Raw genomic sequence first — 15,703 nt, forward strand, 5'->3', positions numbered from 1 at the left:
GTCCAATACATCCATGTGGAATGAATGGATTAATCAACTCTCAAAGGTGTGCGGGCAGAGCTCTTGTGAAAGAACAGAGCCCTGATGTGTCAGGACACCATTTCACAAAGCAAGTTGGGCATCAGCACCTTTTCTCAGATATTGAACTGGCCCAGCGTTTGGACCACGAGGCCCTGAGCATTCATTCAAGAATTCCTAAGTGCCACTTTCATTCGGATAAAACAATTAATCCAGTTCTATCTTGGGTCACCGGGATAACAGACTTCCGATGAATATTGCATATTGCAACACAAAATCCACGTCTACGTTGGCGTTTATCTTTGTGATCGAGCGGGTGCCTGGTCATCAGGGAAAAGGACATCGCTTGGCTTCTTAATAGAGCGTTTCTCACTTTGTGGGGGTTTGCACATTTTCTCAGCTCCCAAGTTTGGGAAAACGGTTGTAGTTATACCTTCCCCACTCAGCACTGTGACACCCATAAGTCTGGGCAATGCGTGGGGCCGCCACCTGTCTCCCTCGCCTGTGACTCCACTGAGAGGCGTCAGGCTATACAGCCAGGACCGCATTTCAGTGCTGGCCCTCGTGACGGACCCGGGATGTCTACGATCATTTCCTCTGCTGCCTTTCATATCACTGAACTGAAGCGATCAGACCTGTCAAGAGCGAGGGCCCCAGATGAAAGGCCAGTGCATTAAGACAGAGCATAATTGCCAGCTTCTGAGTTTCTGACATTAATCGTTTTACTGAAAGAAGACAGTGGAGGTCCTCTCTCTCTCTGTGTCTCTCTCCCTCTCTCTGTCTCTCTTTTATTGCCAGTACACAGGAATTATGGAGGGGTGGGGGCTAGGGAGAAAAAAAACCCCTCCACCAACAAGGTTTGCTAATTAAAAGTAATATGTTTTCCCAGTTTTTTGGCAATTTGATAACACAAAACACTTACTTGGGGGCCACAGGGGGAAACAAACTGAGACAGATAAAAAATGTTTTGTGTTCATCCAAGCACAACTATGTTAATGCGTATTATCCCATTAATGCGCATCAACATCGGGAATCGGCTCACCAATGCAAGCAAGAAGCATACACTTATCATCATTTGATAACATGTTTAATGACAGATTGACGGGAGATTTGCAAATGTGAACTGGCATCAGTGTTGCTAACTTCAGCTCCTGCCGCCGCCTCTGCTATGCCAGCATATTTATGTGCATAATTTGATTTCCCAGCCACACTGTTAGTACATTTTTAATATTAACTATGCACGAACAGACAGCCCAACTTAAGTTGCACTGATGGTTGCAGTTCATTAGATTGAAAAAGATGGGCAGACGTGACTGAGATGGAGGCGGCGGTCCAACGCCCGAGAAGCGACGCCGAACAGGCGCGCTCGGCTCTCAACACGCCCAAGCTACACATCTCACGTTGTCGCAAGTGGCGGAGATCTTGTGGATGAGGGAGTGGGAGAAGGAGAGAGCCCCTGCCCGGGGCGCCCGGGCTGGGAGCTTAACGCCGAGCCCGGGCGGCGGCCGCGTGCATGTTGGCCTTTCCCCCCTTCGCCTCTGCTCGCCCCACGCGGATCACGACGCCACACTCATGCCCTTCGCTTCCTATGCAACAGGGGAGTAGGAGCTTTTCTTCATTCTTCATGAGCCCGGGGCCACGGGCAGCTGCTCAGGGAAGCCTCCTTGAAGTGGGAGCGGGGCTGCTCGTAGCTATCTGGGGGAGGCATGCTCATCTACCATTGCATTGTGCGCCCGCCACGTAAGGCTTGGGTGGCCCGGATGAAGGATCACCTTGCTCCCTTTCCATTTCTTCATCTGCAAGATGGGCATAAGAGTATCACCTACTCCACAGGGGTTAAAGCTTAAAGAAGCCAAAGAAGAGAAACGCTCAGCCCCAGCATTTGGCACATAACCAGCTCACCATACATGTTCATTCTTATTATTTTATTTCTGCATTTTTTTGGGGGGGGGTAATTTAAAAAACATAGAAGTCTACTCCCCAGGCCTTAGAATCAAACAAAGCTGGGGTTTCTTCTTCTTCTGCTTTTTTTTTTGTTGTTGTTGGTTGATTTATTTATTTTGAGAGACAGAGAGAGAGAGAGAGAGCGTGAGTGGGATAGGGGCAGAGAGAGAAGGAGAGAGGGAATCCCAAGCAGGCTCCACAGTGTCAGTGCTGAGCCCAATGTGGGGCTTGAACCCATGAACCGTGAGATCATGACCTGAGCTGAAATCAAGAGTTGGATGCTTAACTGAGCCACACGAGTGCCCCAAAACTCGGGTTTCAACCTAAGCCCTACTAAGGTTGTGTGATGGTTAAATCACAACTTCTGTGGGTTTTGGGTATCTCATTGGCAAAATGGGGTGATTCCAGGGACACATCTGGCATGCTGGCAGGAAAGATATGATGATGATCAGGTAAGAAGGTCTAGAGGGCCGTGGACATCGTATGTGTTCAGTAAGCCAGCCTTTATTTCCTTTGGGGGATCAGGACAGTGCCCGTGTTCTGGCTCGTGGAGTCGGTCGAAAGTACATTCAAGTTTTGGTTCTGCTGCCTCCTAACTGTATGATCACCTTTGTGACATTCGGTTTTTGGCCCTACAAAATGGGGATTCAGAATGGAAGCTGCTTCTGGGGATTTGGGGAGGCTGAAAGGAGAGAATACGTGGGAACCTACTCACTCAACCTTAGCTCATTGTTACTAAAGCCTGTATCTTTGGGGCTTCAGCGGCGCCTGGCACATAATAAGCGCTCAGTAAATGTTTGTTGATTGGATAGTGAGAGAGATCAGCATTGATATTCGGAAAGGCTCAGGTCAGTCCTGGGAAAGATTTGTCCAGGGAACAGGGCAAAAGGCCTCCAGGAGTCTGTAGCTGAGATTGGGGGTTGGGGGGGGGGTAACCAAAGCAAGTATATGGAGACTGGGCTGTTGAAAGTCATCAGATAGTGAGGAGGGCACCTGTTGGGATGAGCGCTGGGTGTTGTCTGGAAACCAATTTGACAATAAATTTCATATTAAAAAAAAAAAAGAAAGTCATCAGAGACACAGAGAACAGCCTTTTCGTGCAAATCAAGGAGGGAGTGGTAACTGGCACCAACTGAGCGCCTACTGTGTGCAGAGTGCTAGGGGCTTCCTTATCTCTTTCTCATTTAACCTTCCCATCAGGCTTTACGTGGGCTATTATTAGCCTCGTCTTATGGATGAAGAAACTGAGGTTTGACTGTGGGCCAAGTCTCGAGGGCGGAACGGGGGCTCCAAGATAGACAGTATTGAATTCACATCTGCCAGCTGAACCTCCGAAAGGTCGGCAACCTGCTTGGGGGGGGGGGGCCACCACTTACAGGTGCCAGAGTTTGGACCGAGCCCCACGTGCTGTCTAGCTGCTCCTTTCAGGCGGGAGGCCAGAAGGAAGAAATGCAGAATGGTTAGCCGGCTGCCGTGTGCGCTGCTCCTTGTGTATGAAGGCGGCGTTCCGGTGTCGGGGCGTGTGATTTGTGTCATTTGCCAGCTGCAACAAGGAGCTTCTGCGGGGACTCATCCCCACTCTCAGATGGGGCGAGAACCCGGACACAGGGAAGCCCGTCCGAGGCCAGCACTGTAGTGATGCCTCACTCCTGCCTTCTGCGTGTTTTCCCTTCCGACAGGCACACGTGCTTTGCACGCGCAGCGTGTCTTAAGTGCCCTCAAGCTGATTCCCTGCCTGGGATGACCCCTCACCAATGGCGGACTGAGGTCAGGGCACCAGAGCCCAGCCCTTGTCTCCAGAGGGGTCGAATCCGGGAGCCTAATGAAGACCATCTAGCTCCCTGTGGGATCAGAGTGAGGCTGGGGCTTTCCCTGAAATCACACGCATGCCTGGCTTTCTCCCCTTCTCTTACCAGTCTCCTCTGGGGGCACATTCCTAAGAAATGACTGGTCCAGGCACCTTCATACCAGGGTCTGCTTCTGGAAGCTGCCCCCAAGATGCCGTCCTCTTAGACCCGGGGCTGCCAAACTGCAGCCTGTGGGCCAAATCCGGCCCTCCGCCTGGTTTTGGAAAGAAAACTTTATCGGTACTCAGTCACACCTACTCGTCCCGCAAAGCCTCAAGCGTTTGCTCTCTGGTCTTGTGAGAAAACAGATCTGCTGACTGCCGTGCAAGATAGTGCTCTGAACACACGCAGCTCTTTCCCACCTCAGGAACTCTGCACATGCTGTTCCTTCTGCCTGGTGTCCTCCTTCCTTGACTCGGTGGCTGATCGACTGCTCCTCACTTTTTAGGCCTGGGCAAAAACGTCACTTCTTCAGAAAGACCTTCCCTGCCCACTCCTCTAAAGTAGCCTTGTGCTACTGAGTTCCCGCCTTGGTTTATTGGCCGCGGTTCCCTCCATCGTCCCCAGCCAGCCCATAAGCTCCGGGAGGAGTAGAGACCCTCTCTCTCCGCCTTGCTCATTTCTGGATCCTCGTGGCTGAACATGGTAGAGACCCGAAACTGTTGACTGGTGAGGAAGAATGGAAAACCCAGCTGGGGCTAGAAGTCAGGTGCTACGTCACGATGGGCGCTGGGTAATCTGATCCTCATTTTGAATCTGTACTCCCAAAGCAATGGGAACATATTTCATACCCAAGCCACATTAGTGCCTAGACATTTATTGCCTCTGGTATTAATGTGCTTGTTTTGCCACATTATGTAATGGGAGGTCACTTTCCGTCATAAGCTATAATTTTTGAATTTTATGATATAGATCGACCTGCTTCAGGAACCTGGCTCTAAAGAGCCTTGATGTCAAGGGGGTCAAGAGAAAGCTATGCCGCGTTAATGGTTTTAATTAATGCATTAATTTCACGGCGCTTTTCTTGGGGGCTTCATATGTGTAGGCTCCACGTGTGAGATGTTCGGGGAGCTTCCTGTTAAGAAAAGGAAGGCACCCTCACGTGCACATTCAGGTGGTTCATTCTGCACGTGGAAGCCAGAATCATCTTTAGAGATGCCAACTGCATCATGCCCTTCCCCTATTTAGATCCCCTTAACGAACCTCGAGTAATCTAAACTCATCGCTATGGCCTGCACATTTGAGTTGAGCTAAGTATTCAAACTTATTTCTCTCTGAGCTCACAGAGTTCCAGCAACACTGGCCTTCTTTCAGTTTCCCTCAATACTCCCGGCCCTTACTCGCCTCAGGGCCTTTGCACTTGCTGTCCCTGCCTCACATCCTCTTTTCATTCATTGCAGGACTGGCTCCCTCAATCTTTCATATCTCAGATGTCACCCCTTGAAGAGCACCCAAAGTAAATGAACGTTACTGCCATTCGGGCCCTTAAGTACTTTATTTCCTTCATGGGACCTGAAATGATCTTGCTTACTAAGTTGTTTTCTTGTTTCTTGTCTTTCTCTTTCTATAAGATCCCCCAAAGGGAGGGAAATGGTCCATTTGTTCACTGCTATATACTTGGGGCCTAGTATGGTGCTGAGGCGTAAGAAAATACACAGTAACGTACTATCAGATAGTTGTAAATTTAATAAGGGAAATCAAGTGATGGGAAAGAGGCATTTGAGAGCGTTGGATGGCTTTTGATCAGGGCTTGGCAAACCATGGCCTGTGGGCCAAATCCAGCCCACCACCTGTTTCTGCAGGGCCCATAAACTAAGAATGGTGTTTACATTTTTAAATGGTTGAAAGAGTCAAAAGAAGAATGACTTTTCTTTTTAAAGATGCATGAAAACTATATGAAATTCAAGCATCAGTGTCCATCAATAAAGTTTTATTGGAATATAGCCACACCTCTTCATTCACACATCTCCTATTACTGCCTTTATGCTGCCAGGGCAGGTTGAGTGGTTGTGACAGGGACTGTGTGGCTGTGACCCAGAAAATATTTCCTATCTGGCCCTTTACGGAAAGCTTTTGATGACTCCTGACTTAGATCTTCAGAGAAGAGTCCTTGAAGAAGATGATGTTGAAGTTGAGATTTAAATGATGAGAATGGTTAATATAAGGATCAGAAAGACTGTGTTTGAGGTCCCTTGGGCAGAAGAAACACTCATGAAACGGAAGCCCTTGTCACTACGCTGTGAGGTCCGAATTGGGACTTTTAATCTGGCAGTCATGGACCGAGTAAACTGGCACCTGGTGGTGAGTTGAGTCCTGCCAAGAGATAGGGTGTGCTTCAGTGAACTGAACGGCCGTAGAAACCGAGGTCGAACAGGTGTAGTGGTATGGAGGTCTGATAAAAATATGAGTGATGAAATGGACAGTGGTGGGAAAGAGGAGAGAAAGAGGAAGGTCCATCGATCCTAAGCCGGGGACAGCAGGGGGATAATGGGACCACTCACTGTCATTCAGAATAAGAAAAATTAGTAGGTGTCAGGACAGCAAAGGGATGGCCTAGGTCAAGCTTGACTAAGATGAGCTGGATTCAGAGTCATCTGCGCCCCCACATCCCCCCCTGGGCATCCCAATCCCAGCCCAAGCTGTAACATGCCGACCCCACCCAATGCTTCCAGGAGTGTGCACCTGACCCACGCTGAAGAGACAACATCCCATTTTTCCCAGTCTTAGGCATTGCTTCACACGTATTGTGACCTCACAGGCCAACTGAACGCAGTCTCCATAGATGGCATTCCTGGTAAACAGCACTCTTTCTACTGACACCCCTAAGCTGGGGTGGACTAGAACCCTGGTGCTGGTCCAGGCAATCTTGCCGTTTGTCTGAAAATGAAGACAAAACCGAGGAAATCTGAGCTGAGCAATGAGGGAAGACCAAGTTCCAATGACATCCATCCTTTGAACCCAAGATTCATCCGCGCGTGAAACCAACTCTATCCTTGGATGCACTGGCAAATTCCCTGGTTTACTAAATTAAGTTTGACTTGGTCTGCAGTCGATTATAAATAACAGATTCTGATAAATGCAATTTAGAGTTAGCATGCTGAACAGTTTTAATGATTGTTTCCCAAATAATTTTACGGCCCACCTTTTCAGAGTTAAGGAAGATATTAAGCGAAGCCAAGAGGAGGACCTAGTCCCCTGACTGCCAATCAAGGCTCTTGAGATGGGAAACTCCTCCTGACACAGCAGAGACAACTGAAGTGCTATTGTCTATCCCTTTAATAAGTGATCTCGGCAGACTCCTATATACTTCTGGGCTGCCTTCTGCTTCCCTGGATTTTGGTTCTCTCCTCTGGTTGCCAGCTTCTGCTCTGTTGCCTCCTCTAAGCGACAATCTGGATGGTCTCACCTTTTCGGTCTCACTTGATTTTGTATACCAAGCCAGGACCTTCCGTAGAGTTCATGTTCTTGCTCACACAGGACCGTGTCAGACAGGCGCAAAGACTGACTTCAAGCTAATAGAAGCAAACATTTTTTTAGAGCACTCACAACACGCCAGGTACTGGGCTTAACGCAGCGGGTCTCAAAATGTGGTCCCTGGATCGGCATCCTGCTATCATCTGGGAATTTGTTGGAAATGCAAATGATCGGGTCCCACCCAAGATCCAAGGGATCCGACACTCTGGGGAATGTGTTGAGCCACCTGGATTTTAGCAAGGCCTCCAGATGGTTCTCAGGTTTGAGAACCGTTGGCTTGAAGCATTACCTAGATTGTCTCCTGCAATCCTGTCTATCGAGCCCCGAGGGAGGACAGTTATCCCCATTTTAGAGATAAAGAACCTGCATCCTAGGGAGGTTAGGCATCTGCCCTTGCCGCTAGGGAACAGTGGAACTTGGATTCAAACCCAGGCAGCCTGACCCACAAAACCCCTCCCGTGCTCTCCAGCGAGGGTGGACACGTTACTTCGCGCACGTCTTCCCCAGATTCACATGTCCTACTGCCTTTTTGCTGATTCTTAGGGAGCCTCAGGACCACTTCTCAACCGCCAAGACATTTCCCACTTAAAAATAAAAAATGGTTGCAAGCCAAAGGAAAGGGTCGGGTCCCCCGGGGATCCCGGGGACTGGCACCGAGGCATTTGTGATCCGCAGCCTGCAGCCTCCTCTCTTGAAAATCACCTTGTCCTTTCCAAGTCCCCTTTCTCCTGCATTGCATGTCTCCCCAGCTCATACCGTGCGGTTACAGATGCCACTTTGCTCGCGGTGATTTATAAGCAATCGCTAATGCTCGGTTATAATTCCCCATTTCAGATGCGAAAATGGCTCATCATGTGCACCACAGGGGCCTCTCTACGATGATATATAATTTAAAAATTAACACGAGGACAGAGGAGACTCTGCGTTTTTGAACTAGGAACTTAGAGATTCAGAGGTTACAACTTGATAAGGTGAGCTCAAGGAATGAGATGAGTCATTAAAACAAATGCCTCTGTTACATGTTTCCATGACTTCAGAGGTTTTCTAGCATCTTCCAGTTCACCCGCACTTGTCAAAGTGCATGCCCACAAGTGGTATATTTATATTAGGGTATTTTTCCCCCATTGTTACAAACATTCTCTAATTCCTGACACAGACCTTCCCGATATAAACCATGCTGTCGGAGAGCAAGCAAAGCAGAAAAAAAATCAATGCTTGATCTCCAGCAAGGGCCAAACAGAGCTGAACAGCACAATCAAGAAGAACTTATGGCGATCCTCTGGAAGAACCTACCGCCGTGTTTACAGCGTCGCTGGCTCTGGGTGGAGATGGGCCCAGAAGACTTTGGACAGTTGAATGTGCAGCACACCGATCTCCAGGGAAGGGGATAGCGACAGTGACAGATGCGGGGTGTGGTGGGAGGGGGGCAGGGCAGACAAGAAAGGCAGGGATGGAGAAAGTGAGCTGGTGCAAGAGGGAAAGACAGGGGAAGGATTTGGCATGTGTGATGCTCAAGCTACTTTGGTGCCTGTATTGGTCCAACCTCTCGTGGCTTTGTGACCAAGCCTTTTCCCAGTCTGCTCCGCATCAAGTGGTCGCAATTATGGATTGCAAATTTATTGACATTTGACATCTGCATCAGCCTTCCTCTGATCAACAGAACTCTCGGCTGCCAAACGGAATAATTACAGAAGATTTTAGCCGTCATGGAGATGCCAAAAAGGTCATTAAATCATCTTGAAAAAACAATGTGTTTCTCCATCTCATCTCGCCGGTAAATCTTCCGTTGGAGTTGGGACCACCTAGGGTTGATGCTCAGAGAGGGGGGGGGGCTGAATTACAGAATGGAGAGAAGAATTAAATTAGGATTGAAAAATAGGAAGGCAGGCACAGCAGGGACCTCTTGTTTTGTGCTTCATAATTTCTGGAGAAGCGTAGAGATCGCGGCGTACTTTTGTCAAGAAATGGATTCTCCTCAGGAAACAGGCTGTAATGACTCCCTCAGGAGTTGGGGGCGGTCCAGGGGCGATTCAGGAAGAGCAGTTGTAGCTAGACGCCCACCGAGGGCCCCACAGTACAGAGCCACATTTGTCTTAATGCTCTACACGTCTCTGTTTGACATCCTTTCTCCTTTCCAGACAAGCGTGGTTGCAAGTGGCCTGGAATCCCCAGAAGCCACTTCTTCTCCATGCTCGCTGCCCCCCACTTCCTCCGGATCACCATCGTCTTTCCCCTCACCTGTCACCGGCTTCCTGCTTCTGTCCTTGGCCGGTCTCACCCATTCTACACTCAGTAACCACTCAGGTCCTTGAAGGATGAACTAGATCACGCCCTTGCCTACTTAAACTCTCTCAATGACTTCTCATGGCACTTAGGAGGAACAAAATAGAAAGTTCTGAGGATGTTCGACAAAGCCCTGGCTTGCCTCACGCCCTCACCCCACTCCAAACACTCCCCTACCCCTCCAGCTCCAGCCCTCCGCACTGGCCTTTCTCTGAATCAGATGCACCAACCCTTCTGTTTTCCTGCCTGGGATGTTCTGCCCGCAATTTGTCAGGTGACCGGCTCCTTCTCAACATCCTCCTTTTCCGCCCCTGATCCCCCTCCGTTTAAAGTAGGTGGCCCCGTCATAGCCTCTCACACTACGTTGTATTTCCTTGGCAGACCCGCTTTCCCGGGGCTCCGAGGATACGAGCCGTTAGTATTTTTTTTTTTTTTTTTTTTTTTTTAATTTTTTTTTCAACATTTTTAATTTATTTTTGGGACAGAGAGAGACAGAGCATGAATGGGGGAGGGGCAGAGAGAGAGGGAGACACAGAATCGGAAACAGGCTCCAGGCTCTGAGCCATCAGCCCAGAGCCCGACGCGGGGCTCGAACTCCCGGACCGCGAGATCGTGACCTGGCTGAAGTCGGACGCTTAACCGACTGCGCCACCCAGGCGCCCCACGAGCCGTTAGTATTATTATCAATGTGTATTCTCTGATTAGAATGTAGGATCTGGGTTTCTTTTCTTCTCGGGGTGTAGCCCAGCACTGGGGACAGAGCCCGGCACATAGCAACTTCTCCAAGAGCATGAATTAAAGGACAATTGAACGAAGGTCTCTGATCGTCCTGCCACAGAGAATGCGGGATGGTTTGACTCATTCACCTGCAGGCGTCTATTGACTCTGTTCCCATGGGCATGCGTACCTTGAAAAAAGGCATTTCTTAGCCCTCGTGACAATGTTACTCCTCTGGGCAAATCATTCGACAGTGGGTTGGGTGGGAATGTTTCTCACCTCGTACTTTTCTGGGCCGCACAGAACCCGAAGACGCCTTCCTCCACTTGGGGCTTCTCTCATACGGCGCTCTGTGCTCAGGGTTTCACGCGCTTTATCTATTCCATCTGCCTCACTGACGAGTGACACACGCGTTATTGTCATTTCACACATGGCGGATGTCAAAGAAGGTTATGATCACCTCCTGGATGCTGTCCCTTTCTCCCTCCCTTCCTTCCAATATTTACAGAGTCTGCATGGACGAGCTAATCAGGTGCAGCCCCCAGCCTCCTGGACCTTAGAGGCGGATGCCATCTCTACCTCATAAACCGAAGGCTTCGGGGGGAGTCCGCGGCTTCACCACTTCAAAGCCCTACAAAGTCAACTTCATGAAAATGACGTTCACATACTTCAATAAAGCAAACCTGTTCAATCTCGGAGGTTCAAATGATAAGTTTATATACCTGAGCAGGAGCCATCACGTGTGTATCGACCGGCTTCTCGGCCCCATCAGCATCCCCTCTCTGCCATCTTCTCCCCAAAGCACGGCTCTACCCATGCTGAACCGTGTGCGCTTTCTGGAACGGACCTCCCGCTCGACTTCACTTACAAGGCTTCCCTCTTGTCATTCCTTTTAACCACGGGGGCCTCCCCCTTCTCCACCGGCTGGCTCCTTTTCTCATTCCAGGCAGCCTAGATCTCTGCTCATTTGGTCAGATGCCCTTGAACCCTCTTGTCTCCCACGGGATGACTACTTCCCCTGGAATAGCACCGAGCTCAGCGTAAGTCTTGGTGATGTGACGTCCTTCCTCCGCAATGGGCTGTCCGTGTTCTGAGGGCAGAGCCGGCCTCTGTGTCGCTTATCGCCGTAGTCCTTGCACGGACCGCAGCCCCCAACACATGTTTACTGCACGAGGCACGTTTTCATATTTGTCTTCCCCAGATGGACGTTCCCGAGCCGCACAATGCGACTTGCTTCCAGCACGTTATCACTGCAATTGTCGCGGTTATTAAAATCTTGAGACACATGAGCCCACTCTTGATTCTAGGGCGGCTACATTTTAACGATGATGAGAGTAGCTCTCTTTGAGGATTTCTAGGTGCCTGGTATTGTCCCAGGAAGAGACTCCGCAGGTTTGCTGTCAATTTCTCTTACGACTACGTGAAGGCAGCCATCATGCAGCCACTTGACAGAAGAGCTTTGTGAGGGCCAGAGAGGTGACGTGACCTGCCCTAGGCCCCTCACCTAGAAAGTGGAGATGCGGTCCTGGGACCCAGGCTTCAGTGGCTCCAGAGTCCGTGGACGTCTGCCTGAGTTTAGCTGCCCCATCGCCTCCCTCCTGAGATGTCCAGGCATCAGGACGTCCCTGCGTCCCGAGACTTTGTGACAGGCCTCCCCTCCACTCCGGCATCCTCCCACCTCTCATTCTCTTACATTTCTGGGATAATGAGGTCCTGATTGGTCCTTTGACTTCTAAGCCAGAGCAAATGCTACCCAATAGGGACCCATCTCCATGGTTACCGCACACCAGAGAATGCACCAGAAGGTAGCACAGGGGGATGCAGCAAATATGGGGGAGGAGGGAGTCATAAACAATTAAACATGACAAAAACCTCTGGTGAACCAAAATAGAATTATTTGACTGTGAAATCGAGTAATGTAGCATTGAAAATAACATAACCTGAAACACCATTTTTTTTTCTTCCCCTCCATAGATGAAAAAATACCAGAGAAACCCGTGCATGGTGAAACTGCCAATATGTTGGAGGGCCCCCGTGGCAGGAAGTCGTCTCAAAGGTTTGGGCTTTTGGGATACTGATATCTTTTTTTTTTTTGTCCTCCCCCTGCCCCTCAAAGGGCAAAGTAACTTGCCAATAACTCGGGGCCGGGGTTCCTATCTCACACTTTTCCTACTTGGGTGCAGTGCCCGATGGAATTTAACGCAGGGGATGCCAGAAAGGGGCCGAGAGACGTTTCGCCAAAATCGTGGCTCGAGGGAGGGAAGTCATTCATTCGCCCACCCTTGGTTTCCAGCCCTGCAGCCGGCGCTCGCTGTGATCTTGGGGATCACGTCACCTCTCTGAGGCTGGTTTCTTCACCTGTGAGCTGGGTGTCCGTCAGAGTTGTTTGTAGAGTTTTGGGTTCAGATTGATGGAGACAATACGTGGGGACGACCCAGTACAAGAGCGGGACACCGTAAATGTGCCATAAATGTCAATCCTCTGTCAGTATCGATCGCGACAAGGACCATTGTGGTAGCGGGCACAGCCAAGCACTGTTTGAAGCACTTTCTTCTTACCACCTTTAATCAACCTCGTCCCCATCATTATCCGCATTGAAACTCCAGCGCAGACCTTGCGAAGCATGGCCCAGCCACTGGTGATTTTTAACTCGAGCAAGTGGACTCTTTCAAGGTAGCTGGGGGCACAGAGGCAAAGCAGAAGTCAGAGGGGAAGAGATGCACGGTACTGCGATGCTCCGTGCTTTCTCGGGGCCCCCCCGAACACCACCGGACGCTCCCATTCCACTGCCTCCCCCGCCACTGCCCACCCCCAGCCCCCCACCCCCGCCACCGCCCGGAGCTGATTTAATTAAATCTGTACACATAGGCTCTCCTTCTTTCTTCAAATAAAATGGCACAATCCATCCCACATCTTGATTTAAGCCTTAAGCAAACAGAAGGGGATTTTTTTTTTTTTTTTTGAGGTAGGTGATCAAGGCGGGAAATAAAGAGGAGAATGAAATTCATCAAGGGCTCGCGTTGCGGGCCAGACCCAGCGCTGAGCTCTGCCCAGGCACTGTTTTAGCTGATCCTCCACACGAACTGCAGAAGGAAGGAACTGTATTTACTGCCACCCAGTCTCTGCCAGTCTTTCTCGTCAACTTGAACACGGATTTTGGTTTTGAATTTTCCCGGCGTCGCTAGATGACCCCAAGTGGAACGCCCTCTGTGCCCCAAATATATGCTGTATCTCCTGCAAGTAAAATAAGTAAAGATAAAAAAAATAAAAAAACCCAAAGAAATAAAGACCATTCCAGGAGAAAACCGCCACCACCACTTTGCACATAGCCCCGGCTGCCTGGGCTCCGGGGCGGGGTGCGCGCTCTCAACAGCAGCACAAAGTTCTCTAAAGTCCCCAGAGGTGATGGGCGCCTTCAGCTCCTGGCATCCCGTTTCCCCGCCAGGCGAGCCTCATGTGACGTTCACCCTGGATTTCACGGGAGAACAGGACATGCGCTGATTTGCAACAAACTGTTCTCTCAGAGGGGAGAGTCGGGGAGAGGAAGCAGCCCCCCACCACCTCCTCTTGTGGTCTCCTTAACACGATCTCCGTGGCCTACATATCATCCCACAAACTGCCCTGCGAGTCTTGCAGGGCGTGGCGTCGAGACTGATTTAAAATCCCTGCATTGCTAAAACTGCATTGTTCTTCATCAAGTTGAGTCATTTTTATGTGAAGTGTCAGGATCCCTAACAAATAACTCTTGCCAGACAAATCAAGTTCCTCGTCTTAGAGCCGTGGCTAAATAGTTTATAGCTTTAATCTGCTCACCGAGGTGTGCAGTCTATGACAGTAATTATAAATGCAAGGAGAAATTATAGCTGAATGCTTTAACTGCATTAGGAGCTGTTTGATGAACAATCATGAGTGCCTGCTCGTTGCCAACAATAGAGGGCAAGTTAGTGTCAGTGCATTAGAGAGATTTCAGTTCTGCATGGTGCTTCTTCCCATTTACCACAGAATGTCACTTGTCTTCTATAAAGTAGAAAAAAAGCACCGTGGAAAGCTTTAAACTTGATAGTTAAAAAAAAAAAAAAAGACAAAGAGAGAAATGCAGGGGAAACTGTTTATCATTATGACTTTTTTTTTTTTTCCCCCGCCTGTTTTGTTTGGCGGCTGGTTCGGTTTCGAATTAGTTCACTGAAGGTAGCTGCTTGTTTACTTACGAGGGGCCTTTAAAAGAAAAATCCCTCCTCTAGCCATTTTCGAGAAATCTTTAGAGACAAAGACTTTGTTACGTGCAGGGGCAAGTTCAGCATCGGCCCAGGCAGAAGATCTGGTGATCGCGCGGGTGGCCCCCCACGAAGTCCTTCTCCCCATCTGTATCTACCTAAGCTAATGACACAATTCAGCTCTTTATTTTCCCCTCCTCACTTTCGCGGGAAGACGTTTTTAATTTAGCTGAAGAATTACACAAATGTATTTTAAAGACATAAATCCATATAAAAAATATGAGCTAATTAAAACATTGCACTCCCTGTCGCTCATGGATTTTCAATTTAGCGAAAGAAAAAAGAATTGCATCTGGTTAAATGAAACGATGATACTGTTGGCAGATTGGAGTAAATGAAAAATAATGTTACTCTATATTAAAGCACCAAATTATACACGTCAGGATTGAGATTTCGAAGGTCCCGATGAGGAGGAGAGTGCAACAGAGAGGGGGGCCAGCCATGTGCGAGGGAGTCAAGCCAGATCGCTTGCATGAAATGAACGCATTCCAACAGGCTACACATTTGTTTCTTGCGTTGGGAGTGCGCGAGTCTTGTAGCCGACCCTGTTCCTGAATTCTCAGTTTGCTTCCCTCAAGTGAGAGTCAGGATAGTGATCAAAAAAAAAAAAAAAAAAAAAAAAAAAAAACAACCAAAAAACAAAAACCAAAAAAACAAACCAAACTGTACATGTGAATTTTTACTGGAATTTGGGTCATTCCTTGGTTAGACGCTCTATGGCAAATGTGCAACTGCCTGACAGGACAAGGAAATCATAATCAAGAGAGCGAGATTTGCTTCACCCTGCGGGCCAGTTCCAGCACCCCCCCCCCACCCCCCGCCCAGTTTCAATATCTGAAACTCTCTCGGTGGAGGAGCCGAGAGGCAGTAGGTGATGAGTGTCGAGCAGTCCCGGGCTGAGTCCGCCTCTGCCCTTACTGTGCGCTCTTGGACAAATCCCGAAACGCTTAGAGCTCCTTGCAAATTAGGATGATATGAATAACCATGCCTGGCTCGCGGAAGAGGCCAGGAAGTGGGAGTTTTGCTGTCATTTGCTATCATTATGATCAAGTAGCAAGTGGAGGCTTCCACGGGGCCACCTGGGAAGAGCCCACGCGTCCCACATGCTGCAGGTGCGGCTGAGGAACGTGGTGGAAACCGGCAGGG

The 15,703-nt window shown here is 49.3% G+C and overlaps 1 protein-coding gene across 4 annotated transcripts in view; it reads right to left on the reverse strand.

The window, feature by feature from the left end:
* TSHZ2 (teashirt zinc finger homeobox 2) overlaps nt 1–15,703 on the reverse strand; it is a 459,483-nt gene that overhangs the window by 165,416 nt on the left and 278,364 nt on the right. Inside the window, exon 3 of one of the 4 annotated variants that reach the window (XM_047851696.1) lies at nt 13,243–13,517. The exons of the other annotated variants lie outside the window; for them this stretch is intronic. The gene's annotated coding sequence lies outside the window, so the exon portion shown is untranslated. Of the gene's footprint in view, nt 1–13,242; nt 13,518–15,703 lie in introns of those variants that run through there. 4 annotated transcript variants of the gene reach the window in all.

The sequence above is a fragment of the Prionailurus viverrinus genome, chromosome A3 (assembly GCF_022837055.1).
Source record: "Prionailurus viverrinus isolate Anna chromosome A3, UM_Priviv_1.0, whole genome shotgun sequence".
Taxonomy (NCBI): Eukaryota; Metazoa; Chordata; class Mammalia; order Carnivora; family Felidae; genus Prionailurus; species Prionailurus viverrinus.